The sequence below is a fragment of the Bos mutus genome, chromosome 22 (assembly GCF_027580195.1).
Source record: "Bos mutus isolate GX-2022 chromosome 22, NWIPB_WYAK_1.1, whole genome shotgun sequence".
NCBI lineage: Eukaryota > Metazoa > Chordata > Mammalia > Artiodactyla > Bovidae > Bos > Bos mutus.
The window spans coordinates 40921098-40936236 of NC_091638.1; the positions used below are offsets into that span (position 1 = coordinate 40921098).

Sequence of the window (15139 nt, forward strand, 5' to 3'; positions counted from 1 at the left end):
CCAGAATACTGGAGTGGGTTGCCACTTCCTCCTCCAGGGGATCTTCCCAACCTAGGGATCAAACCCAGGTCTCCTGCATTGGAGGTAGATTCTTGACCGTCTGAACCACCAGAGAAGCCCGATCCATCTCGAACGCTATTAAAAAGGTTTCTAAAGTTGGATTTAGACTCAGTAGAAAAGAATGCTGTGATCAATTAATGATGTCTGTCACAAGTCCAGGACATGAAAGGGATGACACTTGTATCATCTGTTTTCCCTCCATGCTTACATCTTCAAACTAAGTTCCAACCCTGAACATTTGTAGGACTGGGACAGTTGCCTTGATGATTCAGATCAACAGATGTCTTCTTCTCTCATTGCCCAGATAAACTGTTTTGCCTTGCCTGTACAGCTTAGTATTTGAATCCTTAAGATTGCCTTAACTATGGAGAGTTGACATAGACATATTATTTTGATTCAAAAGTGCATTAGGTCTGAGAATGTAAACTACTAGCCCAGCAAGAGTAGGCAAATAGACTGTTTATTCACCTAGAGTCTGCATGTAATGCCTGAGGGGTGTATGATACTGTGCTTGGTCCTTAGGGATTGTGAAGGTGGTAGGAGACAGGATCCTCAGTGCTAGAGATTTGTAGTCTAGGTATAATTAGAGAAGGAGTTAGAAGGCTTGGATCGCAAAGTGTATGGATAGAAAAGGCTGAAGGAATAAAACAGCTTGATCACGAGGAAGGAAGAGTAGAATGCTTCAGGGGAAGTTGTGTAGAGGAGGTATCCTTTTCTTCTTTCTCTTTGCTTTGCTGGTCTTCCTTGCTGCATGAGGCTTTCTCTAGTTGTGGCCAGCGGTGGCTACTCTCTGTTGCGGCGTGCAGGCTTCTCACTGTGGTGGCTTCGCTTGCTGTGGAGCACAAGCTCTAGAGTGAGGGCCCAGGGGTTGTGGCACACGAGCTTAGTTGTCCTGTGGCATGTGGAATCTTCCCAGAGCAGGGACTGAAACTGTGTCTCCTGCATTGGCAGGTGGATTCTTAAGCACTAGAGCACCAGGGAAGTCCTGGAAGTATTTTCTGGAGTAAAATCTTAAAGGAAGTAGATCAACCCTGAATATTCATTGGAAGGACTGATGCTGAAGCTGAAGTTCCAGTTCTTTGGCCACCTGGTGCAAAGAGCTGACTCTTTGGAAAAGACCCTGATGCTGGGAAAGATTGAAGTCAGGAGGAGAAGGGGACAATGGAGGATGAGATGGTTGGATGGCCTCACTGACTCAATGGATGTGAGTTTGAGCCAAGTCTGGGAGATGGTGAAGCACAGGGAAGCCTGGCATGCTGCAGTCCATGGGGTCACAAGCAATTAGACACGACTGAGCGAATGAACTAAACTGGGCAGAGACTGGTGGAAAGGATGGGTGGTTGGAGTAGCGGTTAGTAGTGAAAAATGTTAAAAACTATTGGCTGAAGGACGGTATAACTCAGAGGTCTCAATATCACAGCTCAGTGGCAAAAAGCAAACAGAAAACCAGACGTCTACTCCATTAGAATATAGGAATAGAATATACTGGAAATATGGAAGGTCTTATGCAACATTAGAAAACAGGAGAAAAGTCTGGAGCTTTCACAGAAAGTGCAGATTTTCTTACTTTGCATTTAAAAACTGGAAGATCTTACAACATTGAGCCTAAACGCCTAGTCAGCAAAAAATGGCTGCGAGTGAGCAGAAACTGCCAATCCAGACAGATAAACTGCCAGTCTTCACCTCTCCCTGATGTCTAAGCTTGAGGTCAAAGTCAACTGCCATCTAGTCTCTGCTTGCGCTATTGAGATCATTTCTTTACGATTTTGTCTCTAGCAAAGTTTAGAAAATGAAAAAAAAATCTGGAAGTCTCTGTGACAAAAAATAAGGGGCAGGGTCATAGTGTTTAGTATGCAACCAAATGTATTGGTGTCTATTTTTCTTATAACTAGATTGCCTTTACTCATTTATTTCCGTTATGTTGTAGTGCAATAGGCATGTGGGTTTGCATCCCTCATGGGATTAGCAAAAACTAGAGTTAAGTTAGAAGAGAATAAGGAATTCCTATCTTAAGCTGGAAGAGACTCATTGGTTTATGATATTTTATCTCTGCAAAGACTTGAGGGTTAAGCTTAAATGGCAAACTGAACAATTTCATTTTGACCTGTCTGAAAGGGTGGGTATGGAGGGTCAGAAGTATCATTAATAGAAATGTTAATGAGCATTTAAAAAAATGAGTTAATATGGATTTGCCAAAAATGAAGTGACCAGAGTAACCTTCCTTTTTTGACCATGTTACTAGAGTGGAAGATAAAGTCAAGTTTGAGAAATAGTGTATTTCAGCAATGTATATGTATCTCGAGGTATTTCTGTGGTCAAGACTGAGAAATACGACATGGTTGATAGCACAGCCATGAATTTTGAGCTGGAAGGAGAATTTTTAAGTTATCTACAGAATTGAAAATATTTGCCACAATTTTGTTTTCTGTTAGGGAAAACAAAATTAAGTTTTCCCTGGATATTTGGTTATAGACAACAGTTTGCTCCTTTTTAATACTGTTTCGATAATAAAATGATTTGATTCAGGTTTTCAATTTATAAAATATATTTGAATGATAATTTTGTAACAGGATAAATGCTCCTTGATCTCCTGGATAAGCTGTATTTTGTGGAGTCTCACAGTAAGTTATCTTTGCTTTCCTGTAATGGGGCTCCTGCCTCATTCACAATTTATATGGATATAGTTTTCTGACCATACAAACTATACAACAGCATTGCAGTAGAGTCACTATCTGCCTCTTTTGCTGTTAGCTGGATTAGTCTTATCATAATTATGTATTTGACATAGCTGCCCTGGCTTCTCTATCTCCTTCTTTTTTATCTCAGTTAAGTATATATAAAAATGTATTAGCAGTTTGATACACTGGATTCTCTGGAGGGCTGAGCCTTATATTAAATTGTAGTTTCCTAAATATGGGCAGAGAGCAGAGGGACCTGGAACATTTCTGATACTGAAGTTTTATTATATTGTGAGCTTTCCTTCAGCGTTTTAAGGATCCATCTTTCTCAATGTGTATAAAAGTGGAGAAACTGAAAGGGAAATTGTTTTCTGCATTCTCTATAATAGTTTTTATTTAAGAATGGTAAAGCAATACTTGCTTAGCCCAGACCAGCTCTGCAACAGACAGGGCTGAAAATCCCAGGGGAGATGCAGAGATGTTGCTGTGTTGGGAGGAAATAAACTTCAAAATGTTATTTCGTATATAAAGTTATTATAAGTATATTGAAAATGGTTTTCCTAGTGTAAAGAAGGCTTAACTTGGAGTTGGTCTTGTCAGGTTTAACCCTTATATATCTAGTCACTTCTATTCTGAGACAAGGTCAAGACACTATTAAGGGGGAAAGATGTGCAGGGTTCAAGGTCTCACTCCACTTGCTATGCAGGTCAACTAACCTTCCAGCATCTCCTTTCCTTCCTTTACAAAATGAGAATAATAATAGTACTGATCTCATACATTTTAGATTAAATAAATTGCTATCTTTTAGGTGCTTAGATAGAGTGCTGTGTAATATAAGACTCAGTAAATGTCAGCTATTATCATCATGTTTATTATTAAGGACTCAGCTGGTATAGGGAAAGAGAATCAGACTTCAAGTGAGCAAAGTAGGGTTTTTTGCTGTAAAGCTGTTTGAACTTGGAATAGTCGACTCACTTCTTTGTCCACATTTTCTCTACTGAAAACTAACGAGAATCTCCCTACCAGGTATCCAAGTCTGGGAACAAAGTAAGTTACTGAAAGCGAAAGTTTCAGACATCTGGGAAAATGTTCCCAAGTTCAAGTTCAGTCTTTTCAAAGCTATTTTTACTTGCATTTTTCCCTAGGGACAAACAGTGACAGGGTTTCAGGTTTTGAAAATTGATGCTGCTTATCACATATCATTGGTAAATAAATTCCTATTCTCAGATTGGAAATAATTGACTTCATATCTGGATTTCTAATCCAGTTCTAATTGACTCACTTCATCCATCATCTAGTCACTAATGCAGTTTTTGGAGTGTTGACAAAATGTTTTCAGCCATCAGATCAATCTTGAGTGATATCTTGAGTGATACAACTTCTAACCCTTTGTTGTATTAGAAAGGGAGATCAACCCTTTATTGTCAGCCCCCCGACCAGAACTGGAAATGTCATTGATTGATGCTAGATTTTGGCTTTTTTATTTTTTGTAATGGCCTTGATTTGGGGGTTTTAGATCAATTCTTTTTAGATCAATTCTTTAGATCAATTGGGCTTCCCAATTGCTGACTCTGAAGGAATGTGTGAGGACAGAAACGGCCAGCCTTCATGTTTCCAATGCTGAATTCCTAATAGCTGAGAGTTATTCCTGACCATATCGTCTATGAGCCCTTCCTATTTACCACTGCTGTTTATAGCCTCATTTCCTTCCTTTGCTTTTCATAATATTTTTCAAAGTGGAAGCTAATGTGAATTTTTGTGCTCTCCAGCTCCTAACTCTTGTGTCTAACGCCATCAGATTGAATTAATTTGAACTATTAAGCATGAAGTACATATTACCATGGAGCTTATTCCAGATGTATTATTGTTAGTTTAATTGTTATGGCTAATCATTGATTGTGGTTTTCCTGGGTGCTTGAAATAATAACAATAATAATACTCTTTTTTTATAGTGCCTTTCATATGAGAATCATGAAAAGCCTGCATCCTGGAACCACTTATTGTAAAATTGTCATTATCCATGTATTCTCATTTGGCTGAAGTTTGAGGAATATGCCAGTGTATGATTTAAAAAGCCAAGAGAAATTTATATTCATGAATCATGCTTTTTTTTTTCTTTGCAATTTACCAGCATGGAAAAGCAGGAAGAGAGGGAATTTAGCCCACTGAGATATTATTTCCAGAGAGCAATCCTGTACCTTTTATAATAATTCTGTAGCCTTTATGTTGGCTTAGTGTAAGCTTTGCCTTCGTAGGTTTCAATTTTAAATGGTGCTCAGATTTTTGGAGACCTGCACTCTGCTTTGTCTGGTAGAGTAAGGCGTTTTCGTTCACTGTGTGTCTGTGTGTTTAAGGTCTTAAAAGACATAAAATTTCTCTGGATACTCCTCAATGCTTACATCACATTTTGAAAAGTTCAAAATGAGTGAGAACAATAGCATAATATATCTGAACTTAAATTTATATTTGCATACACAGAAGGTTGGTCATTAGGAACAGGAGGCTCAGGAAAGTACAGTTCGGTTTCCTGATGCTCCAAATGTCCCAGTAGTGAAGGAGACAGAAGGTAAGTTCCAGTGATTCCCAGCCTACCTACTTTTTATAAGCTGGATGAACACTTAGAAAGTCTACCTTTTTTAGCAGTTGAAATTAATTACTCCTATAAAGCAATAGCTTCATTGAAACAATTATGACAGGTTTTTAATGGAATCCTGACGAGTTTTGTTAAATCAACACTTAACCCTAAGGACCAGAATCATCTTTATGTGTTACCCCATCACCTCCCAACAGTAGTTTCAGGCAACTTGGATTTCCTAAGAAAGTTTTCAGCTTGGCTTTGGCGATACATGGAGAACGTCCACCATCTGGCTGCTGTCAAGGAGCTCAAGGGAAATGAATTGCTGGACGTTCTGTTACATGGATTCTCACTGCTGTTCCTTTCCATGGGAGAAGTGAGGCCTTGGACTCATGCCATGAAAAATGAGGACTCTTCTTGCCACCCAGCATGTATTCCTCTGGAAAGCTGGGAGGTCACAATACGAAGAAGGGCAAGGTGGTTTTTCTCCACCGTGGCAGCACTCTGGAATACCCACGGGAAGCTTTAAAACCCTCCAGTGTCTGAGTCCCACCCCCAGAGATTTTAATCTCATCGGTCAGGGACAGAGCCTGGCCACTGAGAGGTTCAAAAGTTTCCCAGGTGATTCTAATTGTTGTTCACATCAAACGTGACTCTAGTTTTCAGCAAGGCTCATATTCAGAATACATAGCAACTGGTCCAGCACTCGCTCTTGCTGTTTACCAGGCACCGTGCTAAATGTTTTACAGGTATCAGTCCATTTGATCATCACAATACCCATGTGATTGAACATTCATCAACTCATACATTCATTGTTTTTTAATATTTATTTGGCTGTACTAGATCTTAGTTGTGGCGTGTAGTATTTGGTTCTTTGACCAGGGATCACACCTGGGCCCCCTGCTCTGGGAGCTCGGAATCTCAGCCACTGGACCACCAGGGAAGACCCATTCATACGTTTACTTATTCAAGACATACTTAGAGGGCGCAGGCAGGGGACCAGGCAGTGCGTTTGTTGCTGGAGTGGAAAGTCAGGGTCAGTTCAGTCTTCATGACGTTTTAGCTGACATTTAAAGACTGAGGAGGACTTAAGCAGGTAAAGATGGGAGGGAGGGCACTGCAGAGAGGGAGGCTAGCTTTTGCAAATGTCCTGTGCTAGGAAGGAGGGCGGCGAGTTTAAGGAACTGAAAACAGTGGCAAGAAAACGGTACTTCTGGAGCAGAGGGAGCCGGGAGGAACGTGAGACATGATGAGATGTCGAGGTTGGCAGGTCTGGTAAAGGCTGCTGGCCTTTATTTTGAAACCACACGGAAGCTCTGATCTCATTTGTATTTTCCTAGAAGATCCCTCTGTTTGCAGTAGGGAGACAAATAAGAGAGAACCAAGAGAGGACGCGTTGTGATGAGGAAAAGGGACGTGGCTGTAGAAGGGGACAGAAATGAGAATGACTTGGCCTAAGATAATGCAGGGAAAGAGAGGTGGGATACTTGGTTTTTAGATGATAAAGTCCTTTGGATTCAAAGGGGAGGAAAATGATGGCACTCTCCAACTTTACAATTATTTGCTATCATTACCCCGTTTTCAGATAAGTTGATGAGAGTTAGGGTGTTACTGTTACTGTTCAGTCGCTCAGTTGTGTCTGACTCTTTGCAACCCCATAAACTGTAGCCCACCAGGCTCCTCTGTCTGTGGGATTTCCCAGGCAAGAATACCGGAGGGGTTGCCATTTCCTGCTCCAGGGGATTCTTCCCCACCCGGGGGTCAAACCTGAGTCTCCCGTGTTGCAAGCATTTTCTTTACCACAGAGCCACTGGGGGAGCTGAGAATTAGGGTAGTGCCTCTCAAGCTTTAGTGTGTATAGGGATCACCTGATGATATTCTTAAAATGCAGATTCTGACTCAGAAGGTCTGCAGTGAGGCCTGTGATTCTGCCTCATAAGCTGCAAATGATGCTGATGCTGCTGGTCCATGGACCACACTTTGAGAATCAAGGGCTTAGAGAAGTGAGATAATCTGAAGATGTGGTGGAATGGAGCCTTCACTTTTAACCATGTTTGCCCATTGCCAAAGCCCGTGATCTTAATTAATCATAAACGCTATGGCTCCCAAAAGGTGGAGTTGTTGGTATAAAAAAGCCAGTTGGAAACAACCTGGGGAGGTTGTACACTAGGCTAAGAAATTTGGATTTTATCTGCAGGCAATTGGCAGCCATTGAAAATGTTTAAGCAGAGAAGGGTCCAATCAGAAAGCTTATATTATGGTTTCTGGATGTATTTCCTATGAGTATTTTGTTTGTTCTTTTCAGCATAGATCTCTTAGGTCAAATTGAAGTGCAATTAAAGAAAAAAATAGGGCTCTGAACTTTGTAAGTAATAGGGATGGTTTATTAGATCATCTACTCTGTAATGAGGGCAATAATTGGCTCTTATTTAGTGTTTCCTGCCCAATCATCCCAAGGCACTTTACTAATAAGCATCATCTTTCTTTCAGAGCTGAAGCAGCCGTTGGAGAAAGGCTCAGGGACTTGATGTACTGGGGCTGGCTGCTGGGCATGTGTTCATCATTTCTGTGGCATCTAGATTCTTCTCCCACAGTTCAGGTATATGCCTGAACATTTGATGTAACTGCTTGACATCATTATCAGTATTTTCTCCTGTGTCCCAGGGACTGCTAGCCTAATAAGAAACTAAAAGACATGTAAAAAGTGTCGAAATATAGAAAATGTTGTGTGCTTTATCTGCTACTTGGAAAGATATAAGGCCCAGAAGGGCTCTGAGAAGTCCCAGAGTAAAACAATTTGTTTAACTCTGTATCATTCAGTGGTTTTCTAAACTAATTTGACCTTAGAATTGCCACAGCTCTTTTCTTCCTCTCAATTCTAGACATTCCGTTCAACAGTTGTTCTGTCCGATGGAGATAATGAAATGCTGTTCTGTCCGCAAAGATAATCACAGTCTTTGAATTCATCAATATCAGTTGCTAGGTCTCTGTTCTTTTCTTTAGTGACTGACAGACTTGGAGTTTTGGCTTACAGGGCCACAGCATAGCATCGTTTTTATTTTGCTTTATTTAAGCCAGGGGCTCTTACAGCTGTTAAGACTACATGTCCATTCTTCAGTGTGGTACATGTATACAATGGAATATTACTCGGCCATTAAAAATAATGAAATAATGCCATTTGCAGTGACATGGATGGACCTAGAGTGTGTCACACTGAGTGACGTGAGTCAGAGGAGAAATACTGTATGACATCCCTTAAATGTGAAATCTAAAGAGGAAGGAAACAAATGAACTTACAAAACAGAAACACACATGGATAATGAGCTTATGGTTATCAGAGTCAGGGGGGTAAGGATGGGGATAAGGGATAGTTAGGGAGTTGCAGATGGACACGTGCACACTGCTGTATTTAAAATGGATAACCAGCAAGGACCTACTGTATAGCACACACAACTCTGCTCAATGTTATGTGACAGCCTGGATGGGAGGGGAGTTTGGGGGAGAATGGATACATGGATATGTAAGGCTGAGTCCCTTCAGTGTTCACCTGAAACTATCACAACATTGTTTTTTAATCAGCTATACCCCAATACAAAATAAGAAGCAAAAAAAATAAAATAAAATAAACATACATGTCCCTACTTCAATAGTCAGCTTGAAGGACAGGCACTGACTTAGTTTGCATGTTTCCCTGTTGTCTGGAAAGGGTGAGTTGTGCTTTTGTTTCTTTTCTTTGTTTCCACATGTTTAATTCTATTTTGGCAGCCATAGAATCTTCCTTCCCACTCTGTTTCAAGTAAAATATTCCAGGAATAGGATCATTGCCAGACATGACATTTACATTGAGCTATTTTTTATGTTAAATATAAAACATGATACTTGAATAGTTTTTAAAAATCTGAGTTAATTTGCTAATTTGAAAGTGAACTAAATTTGTCTTTTTGCCTAAAGGAACTAAGGATCTAGCATAAGATAAAGAAAACCTTTCTTTTTTTTTTCTTAAATCAGACTATAAATAGTTAGCATTCATATGAAACCAGAAAACTTTTGCTAAATGCTTCAAAATGTTGGTGGAATAACATACATGCTGAGATATAGGACCACAGTAAGAATGAAAGTAACTGTGATATCATAGAACTATAGAAAATTGGATTTTAAAAGTTATTGGATATTTTAAAAGGTGAATTTATAGCTACTGAATAGATTGTCTCAATGATACCAGAATTTCCTGTCTTCAATGTGTCTACTGTTTTCAGCTCTCATAGAGCTGGTTTCTTATAGAGAGCTATAGCATCTTTAGTTTAGAAAAAAAGGCTTCATATTTTGGTAGGAGAACTAGCTAGGATGTGCTTTGGAAATCTAGATGCCCAGACTTCTTTTCAAGAGATTCTAACAACTTGAGATTCTCCAGTTCTGAGATACCCATGATTCACACAAACAATTTGTTAGAAATGCAGATTCACAAGCCACAGCCTTCAACAGTCGTATAGCTTTGTGCAGGATGCGCAGTGCACAACCTGGAGTGCTGCTTGGTTGGCCCTGCCTCACCCTCAGAGGCTCTGCCTTCATAGGCCTGCCTGGGATTTCAGGAATCCATATTTTCTTTGCCTTCATTCTTCTAATTTTATTTTTAGTTTAAAGTTATTGAAATGTAGTTGATTTACAATGTGTTAATTTCTGCTATGTGTGTGTGTGTGTATGAATATGGAAACATATATATATATATATATACACACATATATATTCTTTTTCACAATGGTTTATTATAGGATATTGAATGTAGTTCCCTGTGTGATACGACAGGATGTTGTTGTTTACTTGTTCTGTATGTAATAGCTTGCATTTGCTAATCCTAAACTCCTTCATAATCCCTCCCTCAAGTCTGTTCTCTGTGTCTGTGAGTCCATTTATTTTTTGTGAATAAGTTCATTTATATCATATTTTAATCTCCATACATAAGTGATATAATACGGTATTTGTCTTTGTCTTTCTAACTTAATTCAGTTAGCATGATCATCTCCAGGTCTGTCCATGTTGCTGCAAATGGCATTATTGCATTCTCTTTTTATGACTGAGTAATATTCCATCTTCTTTTTCCATTCATCTGTCAATGGACATTTAGGTTGCTTCCATATCTTGGCTATTGTAAATAGTTCTGCTATGAATATAGCAGTGCATGTTTGTTTTGTGTGTTTTTTTTTTGAATTGTAGTTTTGTCCAGGTATATGCTCAGGAGTGTATTTGCTGGATCATATGGCAACTCTATTTTTAGTTTTGTGAGGATATGCCATACTATTTTCCATAGTGGCTGCACCAGTTTAGGGATGTGCATATGATTCTGATAGCACTGCATATGATTCTGATACCACTGATTCAAGAATCATATTTTGAGAATCATAGCTCTAGAAATGTAGTTTGAATACGTACTATGCATGGGCTATTAAATGGGGCCATAGGTTATGCATTCAGATAAAGATTTAAGCAGATTAACTTAGGTTGGCCATGCTTTTTTTGACAGAGAGATCCCATGTTTCTATATAGGCTCAGGCACTCCCAAGCTGCAGACAAATGTGTAACCAAATCTCTTTCTTACATGGCTTTGAAATACAAAAGCCATAGCATTCATCATGTTACTACTGGGTCTTGGAGCCGAGAGAAGCACAGGGTCTTTGCCTATTAGCAGGTCAAATAGATTCACTTTGGTTTTAACTCTAAGGGACCATTGCTGCTGCAAACGTGAGTGTGATCCTGAGAGGAAACCAACAGGCTTTAAATACTAAGGACCAGATAGTGAACATTGCAAGGAAACGTGGCTCCACTACTACCAGGCACTCTTGAATTAACATGCCCGGGAGATGAGGTGTTACTTTCCTTTGTGTCCAACTAACTGTTTTTTGTCACCCAGATTTTGCGTCTAGAACAATATTTTTTTTTTTTTAAGTTCTTACTTTATATTGGGTTTCCCTGGTGGCTCAGATGGTAAAGCGTCTGCCCACAATGTGGGAGACCCAGGTTTGATCCCTGGGTCAGGAAGATCCCCTGGAGAAGGAAATGGCAACCCACTACAGTATTCTTGCCTAGAAAATCCCATGGACAGAGGACCCTGGTAGGCTACAGCCATGGGGTTGCAAAGAGTCGGACACGACTGAGCAACTTCACTTTTGTATTGGAGTATAGCCAGTTAACAATGTGGTTGTTTCAGGTGGACAGCAAAGGGACTCAGCCATACATATGCATGTATCCATTCTACCTCAAACTCCCCTCCCATCCAAGCTGCCTACAACAGTAATTCTTAAAGCGTGCTTCATAAGACCTGAGACCTTTTTAGGGTAACTGCAAAATCAAAACTATATTGCCGTAATACTGTGTTGTTATTTGTCTTTTTTACTATGTTGACATTTGCATTGATGGTGCAAAAGCAGTGTGGGTAAAGTGTAGCATGGATCAAGGCATGCACAAAACTGTGCTTTTGGTCTTTTATTTTTTACAGCCATAAGTTATGGTTAAAAAAAAAACCAATTTCTTCTAAAAATATCCTTGATGAAGCAGCAAAATGTATTAATTTACTTAGGTTTTTATTTTCAAAAACACATCTCATTTTAGCATCTGTGTGCTGATATAAGAAACATACATGAAGCATTGCTGCTGCAGAATGAAGTATAGTTTTTGAGGAAGAAGCACTTGTATGACTGTTTCGGTTGTAAGCTGAGCTCATTGCTTTTATATGGAACAGTATTTTTTACTTGAAAGAACGATTGCCAAATGAGATATGGTTGTTCATACTTCAATATTTGTCAGACATTTTTTTTCAAAAATGCATAAAGTGGGCCTGTCACTTCAACTCAAGTCATTGGACAGTATTTGTTGCCAATGATCAAATTCAAGCTTTAAAGCAAAAATTAGAGTTTTGGAAAACTTGCATCTGTCACCATGAACTTGACAGCTTCCCAATACTTAAAGATTTTCTGATGAGATCTATGGCAATATTAACAAATGTGATTCTTTTTTACATCATATAATGAGATGTGTCAACATTTGGAAGATCTGCATAATTCAGTGAGCCAATAAATTCAACTAGAGCAATGCATGCTTTTACAGATTTCTGCACGGGGAAAGGATCCATTCAAAGTGCAACAGAGGCCATGGATTTTCACATAATAGAGCACTAAAAGTTTATTGATACAGTTTCAGATTCCACACTGCAACTAACTCTTAAAGAAACTACCATTTGTCAAATTTTCATGCAGTATCAATGAAAAGGCTATTAAAATACTCCTTTTGGGGAAAGAGGGAGGGGCAAGGAAATGGCAGGGGATTAAAAGGTACAAACTATGATGTATAAAATAAGCTAAAAGAATCTATTGTATAGATAAGGAATACAGCCAACATTTTATGATAACTATACATGGAGTATAATCTATAAAAGTTTTGAATCACTATTTTGTACATCTGAAATTAATGTAATATTGTAAATCAGCTACACTTCAATTTAAAAAAAATGGTTCTCTTGGATTTTCTTGACATACATCAATCCAAAACAATAGGTCATGCTGCTGCTGCTGCTAAGTCGCTTCAGTCGTGTCCAACTCTGTGACCCCATAGATGGCAGCCCACTAGGCTCCACCGTCCCTGGGATTCTCCAGGCAAGAACACTGGAGTGGGTTGCCATTTCCTTCTCCAATGCATGAAAGTGAAAAGTGAAAAGTGAAAGTGAAGTCGCTCAGTTGTGCCTGACTCTTAGTGACCCCATGGACTGCAGCCCACCAGGCTCCCCCGCCCATGGGATTTTCCAGGCAAGAACACTGGAGTGGGGTGCCATTGCCTTCTCCAGTAGGTCATGACACAATGTAGAAGCAGATACGAAAATCCACCAGCTTTCTATAAAGCTGAACATTGAAAAGATTTTCAAAATTCTGAAACAGTGTCACTCTTCCCACTAGCTTTTTCATTTTAGAAAGTATGTTGTACAGGTTAACATATAATGAGTTTATTAATATTAGTTTTATTAATTGTTTTGTTTTTTGCTGTGCTGAGTCTTCATTGCTGTGCGGGCTTTTCTCTGGTTGTGGCGAATGCGGGCTACTCTCTAGCTGTGGGGTCCGGGCCTCTCACTGTGGTTGCTTCTCTTGTTGTGGAGCGCAGGCTGGAAGGCATGAGCTCCAGCAGTTGTGGCACATGGGCTCAATAGTTGCAGCTCACTGCTCTAGAGCACAGGCTCGGCTGTGGTCGTGCATGGGATTAACCACACCACGCATGTGGGATCTTCCCGGATCAGGGACTGAACCATGTCTCCTGCACTGGTGGGCAGATTCTTTACCACTGAGCCACCAGGGAAGCCCTGAGTTAATTATTATTTTAAAATAAATTAGCAGTGTTTTCAAAGAAGGCAACGGCAGCCCACACCAGTACTCTTGCCTGGAAAATCCCATGGACGGAGGAGCCTGGTAGGCTGCAGTCCATGGGGTCGCTAACAGTCGGGCACGACTGAAGCGACTTAGCAGCAGCAGCAGCAGTGTTTTGAAATATTGCCACTTAATTCCTAATGTGGTAAATATTCTTAGATATAACCTATATAAACAAAAGCTCTTTGGGGACTTTAACAGGTTTTTGAGAGTGTGAATGGGTCTTGAGACCAAAATGTTTGGGAACTACTGGCCTAGGAAAACATTAAATAAAGTAGTTTCACAGAATGTTCTGCCTTGAGATCTTCAACAGAAATTGAGCAGCCAAGTACAAAAGGAGACATAAAACAAGAAGTGTTTAGTACATAAATAAGTTTAGAAATGCTATTAGCTACAGCCCCATATGGAGAGTCATGGTTCATAATAGCACATTAAAGTTTCACCTTAAACTTTGTTCAACTCTCACTCTTTCCTACCCTTATTTGAACATGAATATATGTATACTGTTCCCTTGCCAATGAGTGTTATCATTTTAAATATTTTCCAACATGATGCTTTAGAAAGTGATATGTCATTACTCATTGACTTCTAAGGGTCAGTCATGTTTTCCTTTAGAATAGCTTCCAGACAGTAACCTCTCTAGTCATACCATCAGGGGTAGGGGGTTGTGTGGTAAGGTTTGGCAACCTCAGAATGTTTCACAACATTTTGGCTTTTTTGTTTTATAAGCTCAGGTTGTTTATCTGGCTTTGCAAGACAGGCAAACTCATGAAAACCTATGATGATATGAATGTGTTCATGGGCTTACATTAATGGCCTTGTGAAGAGGATTTTTGCTCACGGACAGAAGGCAATTAACTCAGCAGACTGTGCCTTTGCTTGAAATGAATGTCCTTTTGGTAGGACCTGATTTGTCCTTTCTGAGTCAATGGTTACTCAGTCATACATGCTATCTGATTGGGTTTCCTCAGAGGAATTGCCATTGTCAAGGCTGTGGAAATAAGCAACGCCAGTTTTATCACATGTTTCTCATAGTAAATGGTGATCTACTGGAATTCTAGTTTAGGAACTGGTTTGCTGATTATAATGCCTTAGTTCCTAGGACAAAATTGTTTTAAGGTAAACCTTGCTAGTGGTTGTATTTGCACTTCTAGGCAAGGAATTAAACAATGAATATTTACTAAGGAGTAAACAAGGTAATGTTAAAATGTACTTATAAAGATGCTTTCTATAGCAATTAAAAATTTATTTATTTTTTTGAGAAGTATAGAACAAAATACAATTATTGCAGGGCAATTGCTCTACAATATTGTGTTGGCCTCTGCCATACATCAACATGAATCAGCCACAGGTATACATATGTCCTGTCCCTCCTGAACCCCTTCTGCCATTTCCCACCCCATCCCACCCATGCATAGGTTGTC

At 39.6% G+C, this 15139-nt stretch overlaps 1 long non-coding RNA gene across 2 annotated transcripts in view; it reads left to right on the top strand.

Moving 5' to 3' along the window:
• Positions 1-15139, top strand: part of LOC138984687 (uncharacterized) — a 583105-nt gene that overhangs the window by 538946 nt on the left and 29020 nt on the right. The gene's annotated exons all lie outside the window — the stretch shown is intronic.